Source organism: Scyliorhinus torazame, chromosome 4 (genome assembly GCF_047496885.1).
Source record: "Scyliorhinus torazame isolate Kashiwa2021f chromosome 4, sScyTor2.1, whole genome shotgun sequence".
NCBI lineage: Eukaryota > Metazoa > Chordata > Chondrichthyes > Carcharhiniformes > Scyliorhinidae > Scyliorhinus > Scyliorhinus torazame.
In genome coordinates, this window is record NC_092710.1 from 32,810,821 (window position 1) to 32,834,900 (window position 24,080).

The window sequence follows — 24,080 nt, forward strand, 5'->3', positions numbered from 1 at the left end:
CCTGTTGATGAGCCCGAGCACTTCAAATGCCTGTATCCCAATGAGCGATTAACGCTCTGTCTCCACTACAGAGAACATTATTCTGCACATTGCCTCCTTGGTGGTGATATGAAGCTCGCATCCTCCCAAAGTTGGGATCCGATGACGATTGTAGTCTTTCAGAAGCATTTCTGCAGGAGTGATTTGAGGTTTGACCTTTAGCCGCTGCCCCGCCGAGAACAGGATTATGTTGGCCCTTGCTCCCGTATTGAGTTTGCAATTGATGGACATTCCATTGAGGATTAAGGGTATCATCCATCTGTCCTCAATAGTCCCTGCAGTCGCCTCATGGCGACTGCAGACTGGAAGCGTCACTTCCATGTTTCAGCCGGTTGAACTGTTTGAGTCACTGTTCAAAACAATATTCCCATCGGCCCAGTTGTTGTCTCCTTTGTCCTTGGTTAGACTCTTCCTTTTTCTCTGGACAACTGTGCATCAGCAGGAAAAGTGACCCGTTCTGCCACATTTGTGAAAATGTTTTCTGAAAGCAGTACATCGCCGCGGCAAGTGTCTGCCGCCATATTTTGTGGCACAAAATGGCGGATGGTGCTTGTTGACCAAAATGGCCACCCGCATCGAGACCACATTTCTTTTGATGTTGGGTAGCGGTGCGCTCAAAATAGCCACACATACCGAGACCATGTTCTTTGTGCAGCTGTGTAATGGTGCACTCAAAATGGCCACCCGCACTGAGGTCATGTTTCTTTTCAAACTGTGTCACAACACTTATGGCACCAGCATCATTTGCAGGATTGGCCCCAACATTTTCTGAACAGAAGGCTGCGCTGATCCACAGCTCAGATAACTCACTTGCCTGGCATATTCTGATGGTGGCGTCCAACCATGTTCTCTCAACAGGTTGTCTTCCCTCAACAATCGTTCTCGTAGAGCAACATCCGAAATCCCAAAAACAATTTGGTCACGGATCATTGAAGACTGAAACTGTCCAAAATTGCACGACTTGGCCTTTAATCTTAAATGTGTCGCAAAAGTTATCGAATGATTCCTTATGTTTTTTGGCACGGGAACAGACCAAGTATCGATCAAAATTCTAATTTTTTTCTGGGAGAACAATGTGGATCAAAGTGCTGAATCACCTCATCCTAACTCTCTTCTTTGTTGTCAAAACTGAAGGAACTACACAGTTCAAGTGCCTGAGGACATGCTATCGATAGCAACAATGCAACATGCCTTGCATCAGGCAGTGCCTGCTGGCCTCGGATCAAAAGATAGAGTTCAAACTGCTGTTAAAACCATGCCAATTTGTGTCCAGATTACCTTAGACAAGATGTTGGTAGGGTGCCTTCAAACCATCCATCTCACACTTCACCATTGAGTTGCGTTAACTCGCAAATCCGTAGTTCACTAGGTTGTCGAGAAGTCATTTGTTCACATTCTTCTATTCTTCAGCGTGAAATGCCTTGTCTGCAGTTACCCTCAGTTCTTTGGCTCCCCTGATCATGAAGACATGCATAGAACTTTTGTATTTAGCTATAACAAGTATTTATTATTAAACAGGTGCACAGGTAACCAACAAATCTATGTACAGACAATTCTATCTTAGTTACTGGAGAGCTACGGTGAAATGCCAGTGTCCCATTGTCCGTTCTGCTGCCGACTGCCTGCGTCTTGTCAGTTACCTGATGGCTCCATGTGTGTCTGGCGCCACCTACTGGCAGGAGGCCATAACTGTCACTACATGTTTTGCTGATCAACTTTATTCATTGGTACAATTATATAGTTTCATGCAGATATGCATATGTGCATATCGCCACAGCAGACAGTGACCAGTGGGGTACCACAGGGATCTGTGCTCGGACCCCAGCTGTTCACATTATATAGAACATAGAACATAGAAAATACAGCACAGAACAGACCCTTCGGCCCACGATGTTGTGCCGAACCTTTGTCCTAGATTAATCATAGATTATCATTGAATCTACAGTGCAGAAGGAGGCCATTCGGCCCCCTGAGTCTGCACCAGCTCTTGGAAAGAGCACCCTACCCAAACTCAACACCTCCACCCAACACCAAGGGCAATTTGGACATTAAGGGCAATTTATCATTGGCCAATTCACCTAACCCGCACATCTTTGGACTGTGGGAGGAAACCGGAGCACCCGGAGGAAACCCACGCAGACACGGGGAGGACGTGCAGACTCCGCACAGACAATGACCCAAGCCGAAATCGAACCTGGGACCATGGATCTGTGAAGCAATTGTGCTATCCACAATGCTACCGTGCTGCCCTTAAGAACAAATAAATCTACACTATATCATTTTCCCGTAATCCATGTACCTATCCAACAGCTGCTTGAAGGTCACTAATGTTTCCGACTCAACTGCTTCCACAGGCAGTGCATTCCATGCCCCCACTACTCTCTGGGTAAAGAACCTACCTCTGATATCCCTCCTATATCTTCCACCTTTCACCTTAAATTTATGTCCCCTTGTAATGGTGTGTTCCACCTGGGGAAAAAGTCTCTGACTGTCTACTCTATCTATTCCCCTGATCATCTTATAAACCTCTATCAAGTCGCCCCTCATCCTTCTCCGCTCTAATGAGAAAAGGCCTAGCACCCTCAACCTTTCCTCGTAAGACCTACTCTCCATTCCAGGCAACATCCTGGTAAATCTTCTTTGCACCTTTTCCAGAGCTTCCGCATCCTTCCTAAAATGAGGCGACCAGAACTGTACACAGTACTCCAAATGTGGCCTTACCAAAGTTTTGTACAGCTGCATCATCACCTCACGGCTCTTAAATTCAATCCCTCTGTTAATGAACGCGAGCACACCAGAGACCTTCTTCACAGCTCTATCCACTTGAGTGGCAACTTTCAAAGATGTATGAACATAGACCCCAAGGTCTCTCTGCTCCTCCACAATGCCAAGAACTCTACCGTTAACCCTGTATTCCGTATTCATATTTGTCCTTCCAAAATGGACAACCTCACACTTTTCAGGGTTAAACTCCATCTGCCACTTCTCAGCCCAGCTCTGCATCCTATCTATGTCTCTTTGCAGCCGACAACAGCCCTCCTTACTATCCACAACTCCACCAATCTTCGTATCGTCTGCAAATTTACTGACCCACCCTTCAACTCCCTCATCCAAGTCATTAATGAAAATCACAAACAGCAGAGGACCCAGAACTGATCCCTGCGGTACACCACTGGTAACTGGGATCCAGGCTGAATATTTGCCATCCACCACCACTCTCTGACTTCTATCGGTTAGCCAGTTCGTTATCCAACTGGCCAAATTTCCCACTATCCCATGCCTCCTTACTTTGTGCAGAAGCCTACCATGGGGAACTTTATCAAATGCCTTACTAAAATCCATGTACACTACATCCACTGCTTTACCTTCATCCACATGCTTGGTCACCTCCTCAAAGAATTCAATAAGATTTGTAAGGCAAGACCTAGTCCTCAAAAATCCGTGCTGACTATCCCTAATCAAGCAGTGTCTTTCCAGATGCTCAGAAATCCTATCCTTCAGTACCCTTTCCATTACTTTGCCTACCACCGAAGTAAGATTAACTGGCCTGTAATTCCCAGGGTTATCCCTAGTTCCTTTTTTGAACAGGGGCACGACATTCGCCACTCTCCAATCCCCTGGTACCACCCCTGTTGACAGTGAGGACGAAAACATAATTGCCAACGGCTCTGCAATTTCATCTCTTGCTTCCCATAGAATCCTTGGATATATCCCGTCAGGCCCGGGGGACTTGTCTATCCTCAATTTTTTCAAAATGCCCAACACATCTTCCTTCCTAACAAGTATTTCCTCGAGCTTACCAATCTGTTTCACACTGTCCTCTCCAACAATATCGCCCCTCTCATTTGTAAATACAGAAGAAAAGTACTCATTCAAGACCTCGCCTATCTCTTCAGACTCAATACACAATCTCCCGCTACTGTCCTTGATCGGACCTACCCTCGCTCTAGTCATTCTCATATTTCTCACATATGTGTAAAAGGCCTTGGGGTTTTCCTTGATCCTACCCGCCAAAGATTGTTCATGCCCTCTCTTAGCTCTCCTAATCCCTTTCTTCAGTTCCCTCCTGGCTATCTTGTATCCCTCCAATGCCCTGTCTGAACCTTGTTTCCTCAGCCTTACATAAGTCACCTTTTTGCTCTTAACAAGACATTGAACCTCTCTTGTCAACCATGGTTCCCTCACTCGACCATCTCTTCCCTGCCTGACAGGGACATACATATCAAGGACACGTAGCACCTGTTCCTTGAACAAGTTCCACATTTCACTTGTGTCCTTCCCTGCCAGCCTATGTTCCCAACTTATGCACTTCAATTCTTGTCTGACAACATCGTATTTACCCTTCCCCCAATTGTAAACCTTGCCCTGTTGCACGTACCTATCCCTCTCCATTACTAAAGTGAAAGTCACAGAATTGTGGTCACTATCTCCAAAATGCTCCCCCACTAACAAATCTATCACTTGCCCTGGTTCATTACCCAGTACTAAATCCAATATTGCCCCTCCTCTGGTTGGACAATCTACATACTGTGTTAGAAAAGCTTCCTGGACACACTGCACAAACACCACCCCATCCAAACTATTTGATCTAAAGAGTTTCCACTCAATATTTGGGAAGTTAAAGTCGCCCATGACTACTACCCTATGACTTCTGCACCTTTCCAAAATCTGTTTCCCAATCTGTTCCTCCACATCTCTGCTACTATTGGGGGGCCTATGGAAAACTCCTAACAAGGTGACTGCTCCTTTCCTATTTCTGACTTCAATCCATACTCCCTCAATAGGCTGATACTCCTCGAACTGCCTTTCTTCAGCTGTTATACTATCTTTAATTAATAATGCCACCCCCCCCACCTCTTTTACCACCCTCCCTAATCTTATTGAAACATCTATAACCAGGGACCTCCAACAACCATTTCTGCCCCTCTTCTATCCAAGTTTCCGTGATGACCACCACATCGTAGTCCCAAGTACCGATCCATGCCTTAAGTTCACCCACCTTATTCCTGATGCTTCTTGCGTTGAAGTATACACACTTCAACCCATCTCCGTGCCTGCAAATACTCTCCTTTGTCAGTGTTCCCTTCCCCACTGCCTCATTACATGCTTTGTCGTCCTGAATATCGGGACGACAAAGTATATGTTAATGATTTGGTCGAGGGAACTAAATGTATTATCTCCAAATTGGCAGATGATACAAAGTTGGGTGGGAGGGTGAGCTGTGAGGAAGATGCAGAGATGATTCAGTGGGACTTGGGCACGCTGAGTGAGTGGTCATATGCATGGCTGATGCAGTATAATGTGGATAAGTGTGAGGTTATCCGCTTTGATAGCAAAAATAGGAAGGCAGATCATTATTTGATTGGGTGTAAATTGAGAGAGGTAGATATTCAGAGAGACCTTGGTGTCCTCGAGCATCAGTCACTGAAAGTAACCGTGCAGGCACAGCATGCTGTAAAGGAGGCAAGTGCCATATTGATCTTCATAGTGAGAGGATTTGAGTATAGGAACAGGCATGCTTTACTACAATTATATAGGGCATTGGTGAGACCACATCTGGAGTATTGTGTGCAGTTTGGTGTTCTTATCTGAGGAAGCATGTTCTTGCTATGGAGGGTGTGCAGCAAAGGTTTACCAGGCTGATTCCAGGGATGGTGGGACTGTCATATCAGGAGAGACAAAGTTGGTTAGGATTGTATTCATTTGAGTTTAGAAGAGTGAGAGGGGATCTCAGGGAATCTTATAAAATTCTAACAGGATTAGACAGGGTAGATTCAGGAAGAATGTTCCCAATGGCGGGGGAGTTCAGAACTAGGGGTCTTAGTCATGGGAGTGCCCATTTAAGAAATGTTTTTGTCTTATCACATGGCTTCAGTGACGTCATTGTGTGGGTGGAGATGGGCTGTGACTCTGGGTATTGGTTTTACTTTCGCTTTCATTTGGGGCTTGTTTGTGGCTCTGAATTTTTGCTTTCGTTTTCACATTTGGCTGCTGTACTCAGAAAGAGAAGTCTTGTCCTGTCTCTCTATCTTCATTTTAAAAGCTGATGTTCCAGAGTGCTTGATAACTTGAAAAGAAATAACTGTTTTCTGGACGGAATTCAAGCCTGCTGTTTTGGAAAGGAAGCAGGAGTATCCATACCAGGTCTTCAGTGTTGTGTGCTGGGACACACCTTTGAAAGGGGGCACTGGTTTATGGGATCTTGTTATTAAATTGGAACAGTTAAAGGGGGAATAAATTGGAACAGTTAAAGGGGGGAATTTATTAAGCGTTATACATAGATTTTCGTAGCTGTGTGGGGTATTTATCTCGTTAGTTGATAAAAATGCTTAATGTGTGTGTTTAGATAAATATTAACTAAATTTGTAGAATAAAGATTGTTTTTGATTAAAAGTACTTAAGGTATAACACATGAAAGCAGTCCCTTGTGCTCATCAGAACTAAATTCCATAAACAGTTGTAGGTCAGGTGAACTCCATGATGTACATTGGAGTTTTCTAAACCCTGAGACATAACCGACGATCCGTCCGTCCGCCCCTCCGTCCGTCCATCCATCCACCCATATTTTTAAAAGACCCGCTTTGATCCTGCTACTCAGAGACCATCCTGGTGTTCCATTCCCAGTGTTTAGAGTTGCTTGCCATACCTTTAGTAGCGAGCAAAGGTGGACACTGTTTTATTTCATGCCAAGTCATCTTCAAATTCAGGCGAGTGGCAATACTATTGAAAAATCCAACGAATCTGTATCAATTACTGTGTTCAAATCAGGCTCAGGTTTTCACACCTACAGGACAGCCATTGTCTGTTTGTGGACTCATTTGGTTGTAACTTCCTCAGAGGGGTAATAAGCGTCGGTTGTCACTCCAGGCCTTATTACCTAGTCGATTTTTTATTCAATTTTGACTCATGTGGGGAGATCTCATGACATTGCAGCTCATACTGAGGCTTAGAGTTGAGGTCTAGTTTTGTCGATTTGAAGCGGGAGAGGCCCCTTTACATGGCACTAGGAATGGACCTAAGGTGGGCATGGGTGAGACCATAAGAAATAGGAACAGAAGTAGGCCGCTCGGGCCCTTGAACCTGATGCTGTCAAATGAATGGCATGACACTGGGAAGTTCTGAGAAAAAAGGGACCTTGTCATGTTTGTCCACAGATCTCTGAAGGTGGGAGGGTAGGTTAATAATGTGGTGACAAAGGCATATGGGACACTTGTCGTCATCGATCGAGGCATAGGTTACAAAAGCAGGAAGGTCATGTTGGAGTTGTATAGAACTTTGGTGAGGCCACAGCTGGAGTACTGTGTGCAATTCTAGTTGCCACATTATAGGAAGGATCTGACTCCAGTGGAGGGAGTGTAGAGGAGATTCACCAGCATGTTGCCTGAGATGGAACATCTAAGTTATGAAGAGAGATTGGATAGACTTGGGGTATTTTCGCTGGATGAATAAGACGGAGGGACAACCTGATCAAGGTATACAACATTATGAGGGGCATGGACAGGTTGGACAAGGAGTAGAAGTTCCCCTTAGTTGAACGGTCAGTCGCGAGAGGACACAAGTTCAAGGTGAGAGGCAGGAGGTTTATGTTGATGCGATGTTTTTGCCCAGATCGTGGTCACGGTCTGCAATACATTGCCTAGGAAGGTGTTGGGGTGGGCTGCCTCACATTCATTAAAATGTACCTGGATGAGCACTTTTCAGATCATAACATTCAAGGCAATGGGTCAAATGCTGACAAATGGGATTAGGTAGGTGGCCAGTTGTTTTCCATGTGTCGGTGCAGACTCCCTGGGCCGAAGGGCTACCATATCTTTATTTTCTGTGAATCAAAGTGGCTGTTCCGACGACATTGCTCAAGTCCACGTTCCTGCCCATTCCCCGTAACCCTGGATTCCCTTACTGATCCAGAAACTATCTATCTCAGTTTTAAATACACACCAGACTCTGTTCTCACAGCTCTCTGTGGCAAGAAGTCACAAAGATGGGGTTTAAAAGACTGGGTGAGTGGGGGGGGGGGGCGTTAACACCTTTGTTGGGGGGAGGGGAGTGTGAACTCTTGGTGGGGTTTGGGGTGACTACATTTCCTGTGGAGGGTGGGGTGAGATTGGACCTCGGACTTTGTGGGGCTTTGCTGTGGTCCGACCTCGGTCTGGGTTTGGAGAAACAAATACACCACTTTGCACATGCAGATGGCTGATTCACTCCAGGTTCCCATTTAGCTTTTCCATTTATATTTCTGTCTGGGGTTTTAATTCATTTTTCCATTTCATTGTGTTTACAACAGTTTGCATTGATTTTAACTTTGACGTTGCTCTGTACTGCCAAGTATAAACCTTTTGATATTGATGCATTTGAAGAATCTGCTGGACGAATCTGAGGTTAAATCGATTGTTCCTTCTCCACCTAAAAACTTCACTATCCTTTGGTCTACCACTATCCCTTCCCACTTTGTATACCCTGCTTTTCAATTTATTCTTGATCTCTTTTGTTAACCATGGCGTTTGCCTCTTTCTCGGAGAATCCCTCTTTTTGATTGGGATAAACTGCTGCTGAGCATTATGGAACAGCTGCTTGAATATCTGCCACTACTAATCTACTAACCTGTATCTTAGCTTGTTTATCCAGTTCACCTTAAACAACTCATCCTTCATACCATTATAATTGCCCTTATTTAAGTTGAAGTCACTGTTATGGACTTATGGCGTTGGCCCTCAAACTGCATCTGGAAATCTATCGTAATGTGGCGACTACAAGATCCCATTCTTTAAAATAAATTTAGAGTACCTAATTCATTTTTTCCAATTAAGGGGCAATTTAGCATGTTCAATCCACCTAACCTGCACGTCTTTGGGTTGTGGGGGGCGAAACTCACGCAAACACAGGGAGAATGTGCAAACTCCACACGGACAGTGACCCAGAGCCGGGATCGTACCTGGGACCTCAGCGCCTTGAGGCAGCAATGCTAACCACTGCGCCACCATGCTGCCCCTCAAGATCCCTTTTTGATCCTTCTTCATTACACAAAACCAAATCTACAATAGCACGTTTGTGGGGAGGTTCCACAATATACTGCTTTAAAAAATAATCCGATGTACTTCACAAATTCTTCTTCGACGCTACCATTGTCGGTTTTATTTGTCCAATCAGTATGCAGGATTAAATCTCGCATGATTTTTTTCAGTAGTAACCACAACATGATAGATTTTTGGATACAGTTTGAGGGTGAACACCCTCTTGAGTTTAAAGACCTCTCTACTTCCCTAGTTTTATAGTCAACAAGTACACTGGCCCCAGTATGATTCAGGTGTAGCCGCCCCAGCAGTAGAACACCTGCATTCCCCAGTAATGCCTCACGAACCGAAAGCCACTTGTCTTTGAGACACCAATCCACCTCTCTAATTTTATGTATCCTTTGCCAATTTGCATGTGGCTCAGGTAATAATCCAGAGATTTTAACGTTGGAAGTTCTGTTCTTTAATTTAGTGCCTAATTCCACAAACTGCCAACACAGAAACACCTTCCTCATTCTACATACCCCGTTGGTGCCGAAATAGACTGTGATCACTGGATCCTCCCCCTCCCATCACAGATCCCTCTCCAGCCTAGAGCAGATGTCCCAAACCCTGGCATCGGGAAGGCAGCACATCCTTTGAGACTCTCGGTCCTGGCTACAGAGAACAGTGTCTATTACCCTGACTATACCAACCCAAGTACGGCTACATATGTCTTTTCTCCCCCCACTAGACTGGCTCCCTGAACCACGGTGCTGTGGTCAGTTTGCTCATCCTCCCTGCATTCCCCTCTCTCGTCCACACAGGGAGCAATTATCTCGTACATGTTGGACAGGGAACAAGGGCTGAGGCTCTTGCATCCCTCCACCTGGCTGATTTGCAGTAATACCCATTTGTCCCTGGCCATTGACAACATTTAAGGCAGTTAATCCATCGGGTGTGACTGCCTCCTGAAACACTGTATCCAGGTAACTGTGTCGCAATGTCCAATGCTCAAACTCCAGCTCACCAACTCTGCGCCGGAGCAACCAACATTTGTGACAGGCATGGTCGTTCTGAACCACAGTGGGGTCCGCCAGTTCCCACATGTTGCAGCTACAATAGATCGCCTGGTCCTGCATGCCTATTTTAATTAATTAGAATTAATTTAATTTAGAATTTCACCTAGTTTTTGCTTTTGGAACATGTGTTTGCACCCCACAATTTATGTTTCCCGACCTAACCTTCACTTCCAAAGTCAGAAATGTAGATAGAATTTACAGTGCAGAAGGAGGCCATTCGGCCCATCGAGTCTTCACCAGCTCTTGGAAAGAGCACCCTACCGAAGGTCCACACTTCCAGCCTATCCCCATAACCCAGTAATCCCACCCAACACTAAGGCCAAAGTTTGGACACTACGGACAATTTAACATGGCCAATCCACCTAACCTGCACATCTTTGGACTGTGGGAGGAAACCGGAGCACCCGGAGGAAACCCACGCACACACGGGGAGAATGTGCAGACTCCGCACAGACAGTGATCCAAGCCGTGACTCGAACCTGGGACCCTGGAGCTGTGAAGAAATTATGCTAACCACAATGCGACCGTGCTGCCCGATGAGGGAAATACTCACATGCCAGTCACTTACCTGCGACGTCACATGGAAATAGTCACTCTATCCTGCAATTCTGAAAGTCGCCATAGACCCAGGTGACCATCAGCTGCTTTTCCCTTTGAGGAGGAGAACTGACAGGTGGTGATTTAACCTGAGGGTCACCATACCTCAGGCGAGAGGGAAGGTTGAGAAGGGTACATGGAAACCTCAGCTGGTACGGAATTGAATGTGTGTTAGCCCAGGTGGCTGGACAGCTGGTTCATGATGCAAAGCAAGGTCAACAGCGTGTGTCCAATGCCTGTACTGGCTGGCATTATTCACAACAGGACTATGGTGATGATACTGCAGTGCTACTGCAACTTGTGCCCCAACTCTCCTGCCTCTCACACGCCAGCCATCACTGACCCAATCAGCTGCTCCCTCTTGCCTCCGTCACTTATTGGAACCTTATGACACCCCAGGATTCTTTATAAAATGTTTTTCCGCCACTTGGATCAGCTGCTCCCCACCAGGTTCGACCTCTCTCCCTGGCCTCCAGTGCACTCTGCCTCTGGCCCTCGCTGTACTGCTCCTTTTAAAGTTTACTCTCTTAGTTTACTTTACAAGTTTACAAAGGTTCGCTCACCATATCCTGACTTCGAAAAATATCATCGTTCCTTCACTGTAGTTGGATTAAAATTCTGGAATTCCACCCCGAACAACACTGTGGGTCTACCTACAGTACAGGAAGTCCAGCAGTTCACGAATGCAGCACACAACCTCCATTTTGGGGCAGCACGGTAGCATTGTGGATAGCACAATAGCTTCACAGCTCCAGGGTCCCAGGTTCGATTCCGGCTTGGGTCACTGTCTGTGTGCAGTCTGCACATCCTCCCCGTGTGTGATGGGTTTCCTCCTGGTGCTCCGGTTTCCTCCCACAGTCCAAAGATGTGCAGGTTAGGTGGATTGGCCATGATAAATTGCCCTTAGTGTCCAAAATTGCCCTTAGTGTTGGGTGGGGTTACTGGGTTATGGGGATAGGGTGGAGGTGTTGACCTTGGGTAGGGTGCTCTTTCCAAGAGCCGGTGCAGACTTGATGGGCTGAATGGCCTCCTTCTGCACTGTAAATTCTATGATAATCTATGATTTCAAGGGTAACAAGGGATGGGCAATAACTGGGGGCTTAACCAGCTACACCCACATCCCGCAAAACAAGGTAAAAAATTGTTCTTAAAGGTGCTATGATTTGTAGAAGTTTCCAGAGCTCGAATATATTCTCCCACTTAGATAGCCTGCCTGATTCCTATTGGCTGGGGACAATTAGTTCTCCCATGTCGTATTCTAGGGTTTATTAGAAGGACACAAATTAACTGAAGGACAAATTAAAAGGGGCCACTACCCAAAAATAACAAAGAAACGTAAACTTAAAAACATTAAATCAAAATGTAATGAGGGCCCGATAAAGCAATCCAGCCCCTGCGGTGCTCACCAGGCACAGAAGGCCTTGGGTTTGCCCATGGACACCAGACACTCCCTCTCCAGGGACAGCTTGCCGTGAATGAAGTTGTGGAAGAAGGGCAGGCAGTCGGGTCCCCTCGGTTGCCCGCTGCCTGAAACTGTTAATGGCAAGTTTCCCCAGGCCCAGGAGCATGATCACGAGGAGGTCCGCCAAGTTCCCCGCTTCTCTCCGCACCGGGTGACCATAGATCAGGATCGTGGGGCTGAAGTGCAAACAGAACTTTAACAACTTGTTAAGAAACTGAAAAGGGAGTGCAGGCAAGGACACTCAACACAGACATGGCTCACATACCCCACCAGACCACAAAAATGGCAGGATTCTAGGGAGTCCACAAAGCAGTGCAGGCGATGATTGGACGGTACTGCTGTGAGCATCACCATCCACCCCAGGTCCCTTGAGTAAATTTCATAGAATTTACAATGCAGAAGGAGGCCATTCAGCCCATCGAGTCTGCACTGGCTCTTGGAAAGAGCACCCCACTTAACCACCCCCATAACCCTGCAACCCCATCTAACCTAAGGGAAATTTAGCATGGCCAATCCACCTAACCTGCACATCTTTAGACTGTGGAAGGAAACCAGAGGACCTGGAGGAAACCCATGCACACACGGGGAGAACGTGCAGACCCCGCACAGACAGTGACCCAGTGGGGAATTGAACCTGGGACCCTACCATTGTGAAGCCACAGTGCTATCCACTTGTGCTACCGTGCTGGCCTAATCAATGATGAACTGTTTTCCTAGATATTTGGCTGGATTATCCTGTCTCCCAGCCCCGTGTTTCTCGGCGGCTCACCCGTCCCTGGCGGCGGATTCACTACTACAGACACTGGTCAATGGGACGTCGCATTGAAATCAGCCCACGTCGCCGGGGAATCCGCGGGCGGCGACGCGGTGACGGCTGCAACAGTGAACGCAACATTATTTTTAAAGGCCGCACAGCTGATATTTTGGCTAAGCTTTTGATTTTCTGCTTCTCAAGCTGGAGTATTAAAATGAGTTCTTTTTCCCTTCACCAGCGGTACTGTCCTTCGGCATTCTGTGATCCTTGAACTGCAGAACAAGTAGCTGAGTGATCCTATCTAGCGTGGTTACCTAGAGCGTCAGATTGATGCACAGACCAGCCGATTGATGGTAGATGGCAAAATACCATCAAAAGGTATGTAAACTGTGCAGTCTGCTTATAAGCTCGAGAAGAACTAATAAGAGTGTATAATTGTTCGGGAGAAATCTGCACATTAAGATCAAGAGGGGAGAACAGAGCCATAAATCTAGCATTACTAGCCATTGCTCCTTTCGGCTCATTCCTGCTGCCAAGGTAGAAATTTCATCAACGTACAGTCGGCGGAGCCAGAAGCAGTTGACTGACCATAATAGCAACTTGTTGGGGTTACTCATTAACTATGGGCAGCACGGTGGCCTTCTTGGAGGTGAGTAGTGTATTTAAAAACCTTACCTTTACAGGAGCAGCCCTTTGGATTTCGGCGGCAGCGGTGCGCAGGGGCCTTCTGGGAGGTGAGTAGTGTATTTAAAAACCTTACCTTTACAGGAGCAGCCCTTTGGATTTCGGCGGCAGCGGTGCGCAGGGGCCTTCTGGGAGGTGAGTAGTGTATTTAAAAACCTTACCTTTACAGGAGCAGCCCTTTGGATTTCGGCGGCAGCGGTGCGCAGGGGCCTTCTGGGAGGTGAGTAGTGTATTTAAAAACCTTACCTTTACAGGAGCAGCCCTTTGGATTTCGGCGGCAGCGGTGCGCAGGGGCCTTCTGGGTGGTGAGTAGTGTATTTAAAAACCTTACCTTTACAGGAGCAGCCCGTTGGATTTCGGCGGCAGCGGTGCGCAGGGGCCTTCTGGGAGGTGAGTAGTGTATTAAAAAACCTTACCTTTACAGGAGCAGCCCTTTGGATTTCGGCGGCAGCGGTGCGCAGGGGCCTTCTGGGAGGTGAGTAGTGTATTTAAAAACCTTACCTTTACAGGAGCAGCCCTTTGGATTTCGGCGGCAGCGGTGCGCAGGGGCCTTCTTGGAGGTGAGTAGTGTATTTAAAAAGCCTTGCCTGGTCCCGTGTCTGTTCTTCTTTTCTGTTTTATTTGTTTTTATATAAGGCGGGAACCGGAAGTTCGACCTCTGGCAAGTCCCCCCGCCCCCCCCCCCCCCAACCAATAAATTCTGGTGGAGAGGCCTTCTGGGAGGTGAGTAGTGTATTTAAAAACCTTACCTTTACAGGAGCAGCCCTTTGGATTTCGGCGGCAGCGGTGCGCAGGGGCCTTCTGGGAGGTGAGTAGTGTATTTAAAAACCTTACCTTTACAGGAGCAGCCCTTTGGATTTCGGCGGCAGCGGTGCGCAGGGGCCTTCTGGGAGGTGAGTAGTGTATTTAAAAACCTTACCTTTACAGGAGCAGCCCTTTGGATTTCGGCGGCAGCGGTGCGCAGGGGCCTTCTTGGAGGGGAGTAGTGTATTTAAAAAGCCTTGCCTGGTCCCGTGTCTGTTCTTCTTTTCTGTTTTATTTGTTTTTATATAAGGCGGGAACCGGAAGTTCGACCTCTGGCAAGTCCCCCCGCCCCCCCCCCAACCAATAAATTCTGGTGGAGAGGCCTTCTGAGAGGTGAGTAGTGTATTTAAAAACCTTACCTTTACAGGAGCAGCCCTTTGGGTTTCGGCGGCAGCGGTGCGCAGGGGCCTTCTGGGAGGTGAGTAGTGTATTTAAAAACCTTACCTTTACAGGAGCAGCCCGTTGGATTTCGGCGGCAGCGGTGCGCAGGGGCCTTCTGGGAGGTGAGTAGTGTATTAAAAAACCTTACCTTTACAGGAGCAGCCCTTTGGATTTCGGCGGCAGCGGTGCGCAGGGGCCTTCTGGGAGGTGAGTAGTGTATTTAAAAACCTTACCTTTACAGGAGCAGCCCTTTGGATTTCGGCGGCAGCGGTGCGCAGGGGCCTTCTTGGAGGTGAGTAGTGTATTTAAAAAGCCTTGCCTGGTCCCGTGTCTGTTCTTCTTTTCTGTTTTATTTGTTTTTATATAAGGCGGGAACCGGAAGTTCGACCTCTGGCAAGTCCCCCCGCCCCCCCCCCCCCCAACCAATAAATTCTGGTGGAGAGGCCTTCTGGGAGGTGAGTAGTGTATTTAAAAACCTTACCTTTACAGGAGCAGCCCTTTGGATTTCGGCGGCAGCGGTGCGCAGGGGCCTTCTGGGAGGTGAGTAGTGTATTTAAAAACCTTACCTTTACAGGAGCAGCCCTTTGGATTTCGGCGGCAGCGGTGCGCAGGGGCCTTCTGGGAGGTGAGTAGTGTATTTAAAAACCTTACCTTTACAGGAGCAGCCCTTTGGATTTCGGCGGCAGCGGTGCGCAGGGGCCTTCTGGGTGGTGAGTAGTGTATTTAAAAACCTTACCTTTACAGGAGCAGCCCGTTGGATTTCGGCGGCAGCGGTGCGCAGGGGCCTTCTGGGAGGTGAGTAGTGTATTAAAAAACCTTACCTTTACAGGAGCAGCCCTTTGGATTTCGGCGGCAGCGGTGCGCAGGGGCCTTCTGGGAGGTGAGTAGTGTATTTAAAAACCTTACCTTTACAGGAGCAGCCCTTTGGATTTCGGCGGCAGCGGTGCGCAGGGGCCTTCTTGGAGGTGAGTAGTGTATTTAAAAAGCCTTGCCTGGTCCCGTGTCTGTTCTTCTTTTCTGTTTTATTTGTTTTTATATAAGGCGGGAACCGGAAGTTCGACCTCTGGCAAGTCCCCCCGCCCCCCCCCCCCCAACCAATAAATTCTGGTGGAGAGGCCTTCTGGGAGGTGAGTAGTGTATTTAAAAACCTTACCTTTACAGGAGCAGCCCTTTGGATTTCGGCGGCAGCGGTGCGCAGGGGCCTTCTGGGAGGTGAGTAGTGTATTTAAAAACCTTACCTTTACAGGAGCAGCCCTTTGGATTTCGGCGGCAGCGGTGCGCAGGGGCCTTCTTGGAGGGGAGTAGTGTATTTAAAAAGCCTTGCCTGGTCCCGTGTCTGTTCTTCTTTTCTGTTTTATTTGTTTTTATATAAGGCGGGAACCGGAAGTTCGACCTCTGGCAAGTCCCCCCGCCCCCCCCCAACCAATAAATTCTGGTGGAGAGGCCTTCTGAGAGGTGAGTAGTGTATTTAAAAACCTTACCTTTACAGGAGCAGCCCTTTGGGTTTCGGCGGCAGCGGTGCGCAGGGGCCTTCTGGGAGGTGAGTAGTGTATTTAAAAACCTTACCTTTACAGGAGCAGCCCGTTGGATTTCGGCGGCAGCGGTGCGCAGGGGCCTTCTGGGAGGTGAGTAGTGTATTAAAAAACCTTACCTTTACAGGAGCAGCCCTTTGGATTTCGGCGGCAGCGGTGCGCAGGGGCCTTCTGGGAGGTGAGTAGTGTATTTAAAAACCTTACCTTTACAGGAGCAGCCCTTTGGATTTCGGCGGCAGCGGTGCGCAGGGGCCTTCTTGGAGGTGAGTAGTGTATTTAAAAAGCCTTGCCTGGTCCCGTGTCTGTTCTTCTTTTCTGTTTTATTTGTTTTTATATAAGGCGGGAACCGGAAGTTCGACCTCTGGCAAGTCCCCCCGCCCCCCCCCCCCCAACCAATAAATTCTGGTGGAGAGGCCTTCTGGGAGGTGAGTAGTGTATTTAAAAACCTTACCTTTACAGGAGCAGCCCTTTGGATTTCGGCGGCAGCGGTGCGCAGGGGCCTTCTGGGAGGTGAGTAGTGTATTTAAAAACCTTACCTTTACAGGAGCAGCCCTTTGGATTTCGGCGGCAGCGGTGCGCAGGGGCCTTCTGGGAGGTGAGTAGTGTATTTAAAAACCTTACCTTTACAGGAGCAGCCCTTTGGATTTCGGCGGCAGCGGTGCGCAGGGGCCTTCTTGGAGGGGAGTAGTGTATTTAAAAAGCCTTGCCTGGTCCCGTGTCTGTTCTTCTTTTCTGTTTTATTTGTTTTTATATAAGGCGGGAACCGGAAGTTCGACCTCTGGCAAGTCCCCCCGCCCCCCCCCCAACCAATAAATTCTGGTGGAGAGGCCTTCTGAGAGGTGAGTAGTGTATTTAAAAACCTTACCTTTACAGGAGCAGCCCTTTGGGTTTCGGCGGCAGCGGTGCGCAGGGGCCTTCTGGGAGGTGAGTAGTGTATTTAAAAACCTTACCTTTACAGGAGCAGCCCTTTGGATTTCGGCGGCAGCGGTGCGCAGGGGCCTTCTGGGAGGTGAGTAGTGTATTTAAAAACCTTACCTTTACAGGAGCAGCCCTTTGGATTTCGGCGGCAGCGGTGCGCAGGGGCCTTCTTGGAGGTGAGTAGTGTATTTAAAAAGCCTTGCCTGGTCCCGTGTCTGTTCTTCTTTTCTGTTTTATTTGTTTTTATATAAGGCGGGAACCGGAAGTTCGACCTCTGGCAAGTCCCCCCGCCCCCCCCCCCCAACCAATAAATTCTGGTGGAGAGGCCTTCTGGGAGGTGAGTAGTGTATTTAAAAACCTTACCTTTACAGGAGCAGCCCTTTGGATTTCGGCGGCAGCGGTGCGCAGGGGCCTTCTGGGAGGTGAGTAGTGTATTTAAAAACCTTACCTTTACAGGAGCAGCCCTTTGGATTTCGGCGGCAGCGGTGCGCAGGGGCCTTCTGGGAGGTGAGTAGTGTATTTAAAAACCTTACCTTTACAGGAGCAGCCCTTTGGATTTCGGCGGCAGCGGTGCGCAGGGGCCTTCTTGGAGGGGAGTAGTGTATTTAAAAAGCCTTGCCTGGTCCCGTGTCTGTTCTTCTTTTCTGTTTTATTTGTTTTTATATAAGGCGGGAACCGGAAGTTCGACCTCTGGCAAGTCCCCCCGCCCCCCCCCCCCAACCAATAAATTCTGGTGGAGAGGCCTTCTGGGAGGTGAGTAGTGTATTTAAAAACCTTACCTTTACAGGAGCAGCCCTTTGGATTTCGGCGGCAGCGGTGCGCAGGGGCCTTCTGGGAGGTGAGTAGTGTATTTAAAAACCTTACCTTTACAGGAGCAGCCCTTTGGATTTCGGCGGCAGCGGTGCGCAGGGGCCTTCTGGGAGGTGAGTAGTGTATTTAAAAACCTTACCTTTACAGGAGCAGCCCTTTGGATTTCGGCGGCAGCGGTGCGCAGGGGCCTTCTTGGAGGGGAGTAGTGTATTTAAAAAGCCTTGCCTGGTCCCGTGTCTGTTCTTCTTTTCTGTTTTATTTGTTTTTATATAAGGCGGGAACCGGAAGTTCGACCTCTGGCAAGTCCCCCCGCCCCCCCCCCCAACCAATAAATTCTGGTGGAGAGGCCTTCTGAGAGGTGAGTAGTGTATTTAAAAACCTTACCTTTACAGGAGCAGCCCTTTGGGTTTCGGCGGCAGCGGTGCGCAGGGGCCTTCTGGGAGGTGAGTAGTGTATTTAAAAACCTTACCTTTACAGGAGCAGCCCTTTGGATTTCGGCGGCAGCGGTGCGCAGGGGCCTTCTGGGAGGTGAGTAGTGTATTTAAAAACCTTACCTTTACAGGAGCAGCCCTTTGGATTTCGGCGGCAGCGGTGCGCAGGGGCCTTCTGGGAGGTGAGTAGTGTATTTAAAAACCTTACCTTTACAGGAGCAGCCCTTTGGATTTCGGCGGCAGCGGTGCGCAGGGGCCTTCTTGGAGGGGAGTAGTGTATTTAAAAAGCCTTGCCTGGTCCCGTGTCTGTTCTTCTTTTCTGTTTTATTTGTTTTTATATAAGGCGGGAACCGGAAGTTCGACCTCTGGCAAGTCCCCCCGCCCCCCCCCCAACCAATAAATTCTGGTGGAGAGGCCTTCTGAGAGGTGAGTAGTGTATTTAAAAACCTTACCTTTACAGGAGCAGCCCTTTGGGTTTCGGCGGCAGCGGTGCGCAGGGGCCTTCTGGGAGGTGAGTAGTGTATTTAAAAACCTTACCTTTACAGGAGCAGCCCTTTGGATTTCGGCGGCAGCGGTGCGCAGGGGCCTTCTGGGAGGTGAGTAGTGTATTTAAAAACCTTACCTTTACAGGAGCAGCCCTTTGGATTTCGGCGGCAGCGGTGCGCAGGGGCCTTCTTGGAGGTGAGTAGTGTATTTAAAAAGCCTTGCCTGGTCCCGTGTCTGTTCTTCTTTTCTGTTTTATTTGTTTTTATATAAGGCGGGAACCGGAAGTTCGACCTCTGGCAAGTCCCCCCGCCCCCCCCCCCCAACCAATAAATTCTGGTGGAGAGGCCTTCTGAGAGGTGAGTAGTGTATTTAAAAACCTTACCTTTACAGGAGCAGCCCTTTGGGTTTCGGCGGCAGCGGTGCGCAGGGGCCTTCTGGGAGGTGAGTAGTGTATTTAAAAACCTTACCTTTACAGGAGCAGCCCTTTGGATTTCGGCGGCAGCGGTGCGCAGGGGCCTTCTGGGAGGTGAGTAGTGTATTTAAAAACCTTACCTTTACAGGAGCAGCCCTTTGGATTTCGGCGGCAGCGGTGCGCAGGGGCCTTCTTGGAGGTGAGTAGTGTATTTAAAAAGCCTTGCCTGGTCCCGTGTCTGTTCTTCTTTTCTGTTTTATTTGTTTTTATATAAGGCGGGAACCGGAAGTTCGACCTCTGGCAAGTCCCCCCGCCCCCCCCCCCCAACCAATAAATTCTGGTGGAGAGGAAACCCGCGACACTACACGTGTAGTGTCTCCCACCCGCCCTCCTCCTCTAACCTAATAATAAGACCCATTGGTGTAAGGTAAGTGCCATATTATATTATTAGCATTGTGCAGGTCAAGGTTCGGAGGTGGAGGAGCAGTCTCTGTCAGCGAGAGAACCTGAGAACATCTCAGACACTCAGAAGGTAAGTAAGTGATTTTTACTTATTTTTACTTTTATACCTTTTTTCAAATTGTGTGTGTCGGGGGGAAACTGAAGTGACATCACAGAAAAGCTGTGGCCAGAGTGGCTGGTTGGGATTCTAACCTAAACTTTAAAAAAATTTGAGTATTTGGGAACTAATTAAACATCATAACTTAATTATAATTTAGAGGATATCTAAGCCAGAGATCGGAGAGTATTATAGTTAGCTATCGCATTTCTATTAGAAATCTAGTGCTAGGAAACAGATAGTTGACAGTAACTTTGCAATTTAAAAAAAAAAGTATTAAAAAAAAAAAGACAAATTTTAATTTTAATTAATTGACGCAATGTCAGTTAGAGGGGTGCTGTGCTCTGACTGTGAGATGTGGCAGGTCCGGGAGGCTTCCAGCGTCCCGGATGGCTTCATCTGCAGAAAGTGCACCCAACTGCAGCTCCTCACAGACCGCATGGTTCGGTTGGAGCAGCAATTGGATGCACTTAGGAGCATGCAGGTGGCGGAAAGCGTCATAGATCGCAGTTATGTAAATGTGGTCACACCCAAGGTGCAGGCAGAGAAATGGGTGACCACCAGAAAGGGCAGGCAGTCAGTGCAGGAATCCCCTGTGGTTGTCCCCCTCTCGAACAGATATACCCCTTTGGATACTGTCGGGGGGGATAGCCTATCAGGAGAAAACAGCAGCAGCCAGAGCAGTGGCACCACGGCTGGCTCTGATGTTCATAAGGGAGGGTCAAAGCGCAGAAGAGTAATAGTAATAGGGGACTCTATAGTCAGGGGCACAGATAGGCGCTTCTGTGGACGTGAAAGAGACTCCAGGATGGTATGTTGCCTCCCTGGTGCCAGGGTCCAGGATGTCTCCGAACGGGTAGAGGGAATCCTGAAGGGGGAGGGCAAACAGGCAGAGGTCGTTGTACATATTGGTACTAACGACATAGGCAGGAAGGGGCATGAGGTCCTGCAGCAGGAGTTCAGGGAGCTAGGCAGAAAGTTAAAAGACAGGACCTCGAGGGTTGTAATCTCGGGATTACTCCCTGTGCCACGTGCCAGTGAGGCTAGAAATAGGAAGATAGAGCAGACAAAGACGTGGCTAAACAGCTGGTGTAGGAGGGATGGTTTCCGTTATCTGGACCACTGGGAGCTCTTCCGGGGCAGGTGTGACCTGTATAAGATGGACGGGTTGCATCTAAACCGGAGAGGCATAAATATCCTGGCCGCGAGGTTTGCTAGTGTCACACGGGAGGGTTTAAACTAGTATGGCAGGGGGGTGGGCACGGGAGCAATAGGTCAGAAGGTCAGAGCATTGAGGGAGAACTAGGGAATAGGGACAGTGTGGCTCTGAGGCAGAGCAGACGGGGAGAAGTTGCTGAACACAGCGGGTCTGGTGGCCTGAAGTGCATATGTTTTAATGCAAGGAGCATTACGGGTAAGGCAGATGAACTTAGAGCTTGGATTAGTACTTGGAACTATGATGTTGTTGCCATTACAGAGACCTGGTTGAGGGAAGGGCAGGATTGGCAGCTAAACGTTCCAGGATTTAGATGTTTCAGGCGGGATAGAGGGGGATGTAAAAGGGGAGGCGGAGTTGCGCTACTTGTTCGGGAGAATATCACAGCTATACTGCGAGAGGACACCTCAGAGGGCAGTGAGGCTATATGGGTAGAGATCAGGAATAAGAAGGGTGCAGTCACAATGTTGGGGGTATACTACAGGCCTCCCAACAGCCAGCGGGAGATAGAGGAGCAGATAGGTAGACAGATTTTGGAAAAGAGTAAAAACAACAGGGTTGTGGTGATGGGAGACTTCAACTTCCCCAATATTGACTGGGACTCACTTAGTGCCAGGGGCTTAGACGGGGCGGAGTTTGTAAGGAGCATCCAGGAGGGCTTCTTAAAACAATATGTAAACAGTCCAACTAGGGAAGGGGCGGTACTGGACCTGGTATTGGGGAATGAGCCCGGCCAGGTGGTAGATGTTTCAGTAGGGGAGCATTTCGGTAACAGTGACCACAATTCAGTAAGTTTTAAAGTACTGGTGGACAAGGATAAGAGTGGTCCGAGGATGAATGTGCTAAATTGGGGGAAGGCTAATTATAACAATATTAGGCGGGAACTGAAGAACATAGATTGGGGGCGGATGTTTGAGGGCAAATCAACATCTGACATGTGGGAGGCTTTCAAGTGTCAGTTGAAAGGAATACAGGACAGGCATGTTCCTGTGAGGAAGAAAGATAAATACGGCAATTTTCGGGAACCTTGGATGACGAGTGATATTGTAGGCCTCGTCAAAAAGAAAAAGGAGGCATTTGTCAGGGCTAAAAGGCTGGGAACAGACGAAGCCTGTGTGGCATATAAGGAAAGTGGGAAGGAACTTAAGCAAGGAGTCAGGAGGGCTAGAAGGGGTCATGAAAAGTCATTGGCAAATAGGGTTAAGGAAAATCCCAAGGCTTTTTACACGTACATAAAAAGCAAGAGGGTAGCCAGGGAAAGGGTTGGCCCACTGAACGATAGGCAAGGGAATCTATGTGTGGAGCCAGAGGAAATGGGCGAGGTACTCAATGAATACTTTGCATCAGTATTCACCAAAGAGAAGGAATTGGCAGATGTTGAGTCTGGAGAAGGGGGTGTAGATAGCCTGGGTCACATTGTGATCCAAAAAGACGAGGTGTTGGGTGTCTTAAAAAATATTAAGGTAGATAAGTCCCCAGGGCCTGATGGGATCTACCCCAGAATACTGAAGGAGGCTGGAGAGGAAATTGCTGAGGCCTTGACAGAAATCTTTGGATCCTCGCTGTCTTCAGGGGATGTCTCGGAGGACTGGAGAATAGCCAATGTTGTTCCTCTGTTTAAGAAGGGTAGCAAGGATAATCCCGGGAACTACAGGCCGGTGAGCCTTACTTCAGTGGTAGGGAAATTACTGGAGAGAATTCTTCGAGACAGGATCTACTCCCATTTGGAAGCAAATGGACATATTAGTGAGAGGCAGCACGGTTTTGTGAAGGGGAGGTCGTGTCTCACTAACTTGATAGAGTTTTTCGAGGAGGTCACTAAGATGATTGATGCAGGTAGGGCAGTAGATGTTGTCTATATGGACTTCAGTAAGGCCTTTGACAAGGTCCCTCATGGTAGACTAGTACAAAAGGTGAAGTCACACGGGATCAGGGGTGAACTGGCAAGGTGGATACAGAACTGGCTAGGCTATAGAAGGCAGAGGGTAGCAATGGAGGGATGCTTTTCTAATTGGAGGGCTGTGACCAGTGGTGTTCCACAGGGATCAGTGTTGGGACCTTTGCTGTTTGTAGTATATATAAATGATTTGGAGGAAAATGTAACTGGTCTGATTAGTAAGTTTGCAGACGACACAAAGGTTGGTGGAATTGCGGATAGCGATGAGGACTGTCTGAGGATACAGCAGGATTTAGATTGTCTGGAGACTTGGGCGGAGAGATGGCAGATGGAGTTTAATCTGGACAAATGTGAGGTTATGCATTTTGGAAGGGCTAATGCAGGTAGGGAATATACAGTGAATGGTAGAACCCTCAAGAGTATTGAAAGTCAAAGAGATCTAGGAGTACAGGTCCACAGGTCATTGAAAGGGGCAACACAGGTGGAGAAGGTAGTCAAGAAGGCATACGGCATGCTTGCCTTCATTGGCCGGGGCATTGAGTATAAGAATTGGCAAGTCATGTTGCAGCTGTATAGAACCTTAGTTAGGCCACACTTGGAGTATAGTGTTCAATTCTGGTCGCCACACTACCAGAAGGATGTGGAGGCTTTAGAGAGGGTGCAGAAGAGATTTACCAGAATGTTGCCTGGTATGGAGGGCATAAGCTATGAGGAGCGATTGAATAAACTCGGTTTGTTCTCACTGGAACGAAGGAGGTTGAGGGGCGACCTGATAGAGGTAAACAAAATTATGAGGGGCATAGACAGAGTGGATAGTCAGAGGCTTTTCCCCTGGGTAGAGGGGTCAATTACTAGGGGGCATAGGTTTAAGGTGAGAGGGGCAAGGTTTAGAGTAGATGTACGAGGCAAGTTTTTTACGCAGAGGGTAGTGGGTGCCTGGAACTCACTACCGGAGGAGGTAGTGGAAGCAGGGACGATAGGGACATTTAAGGGGCATCTTGACAAATATATGAATAGGATGGGAAT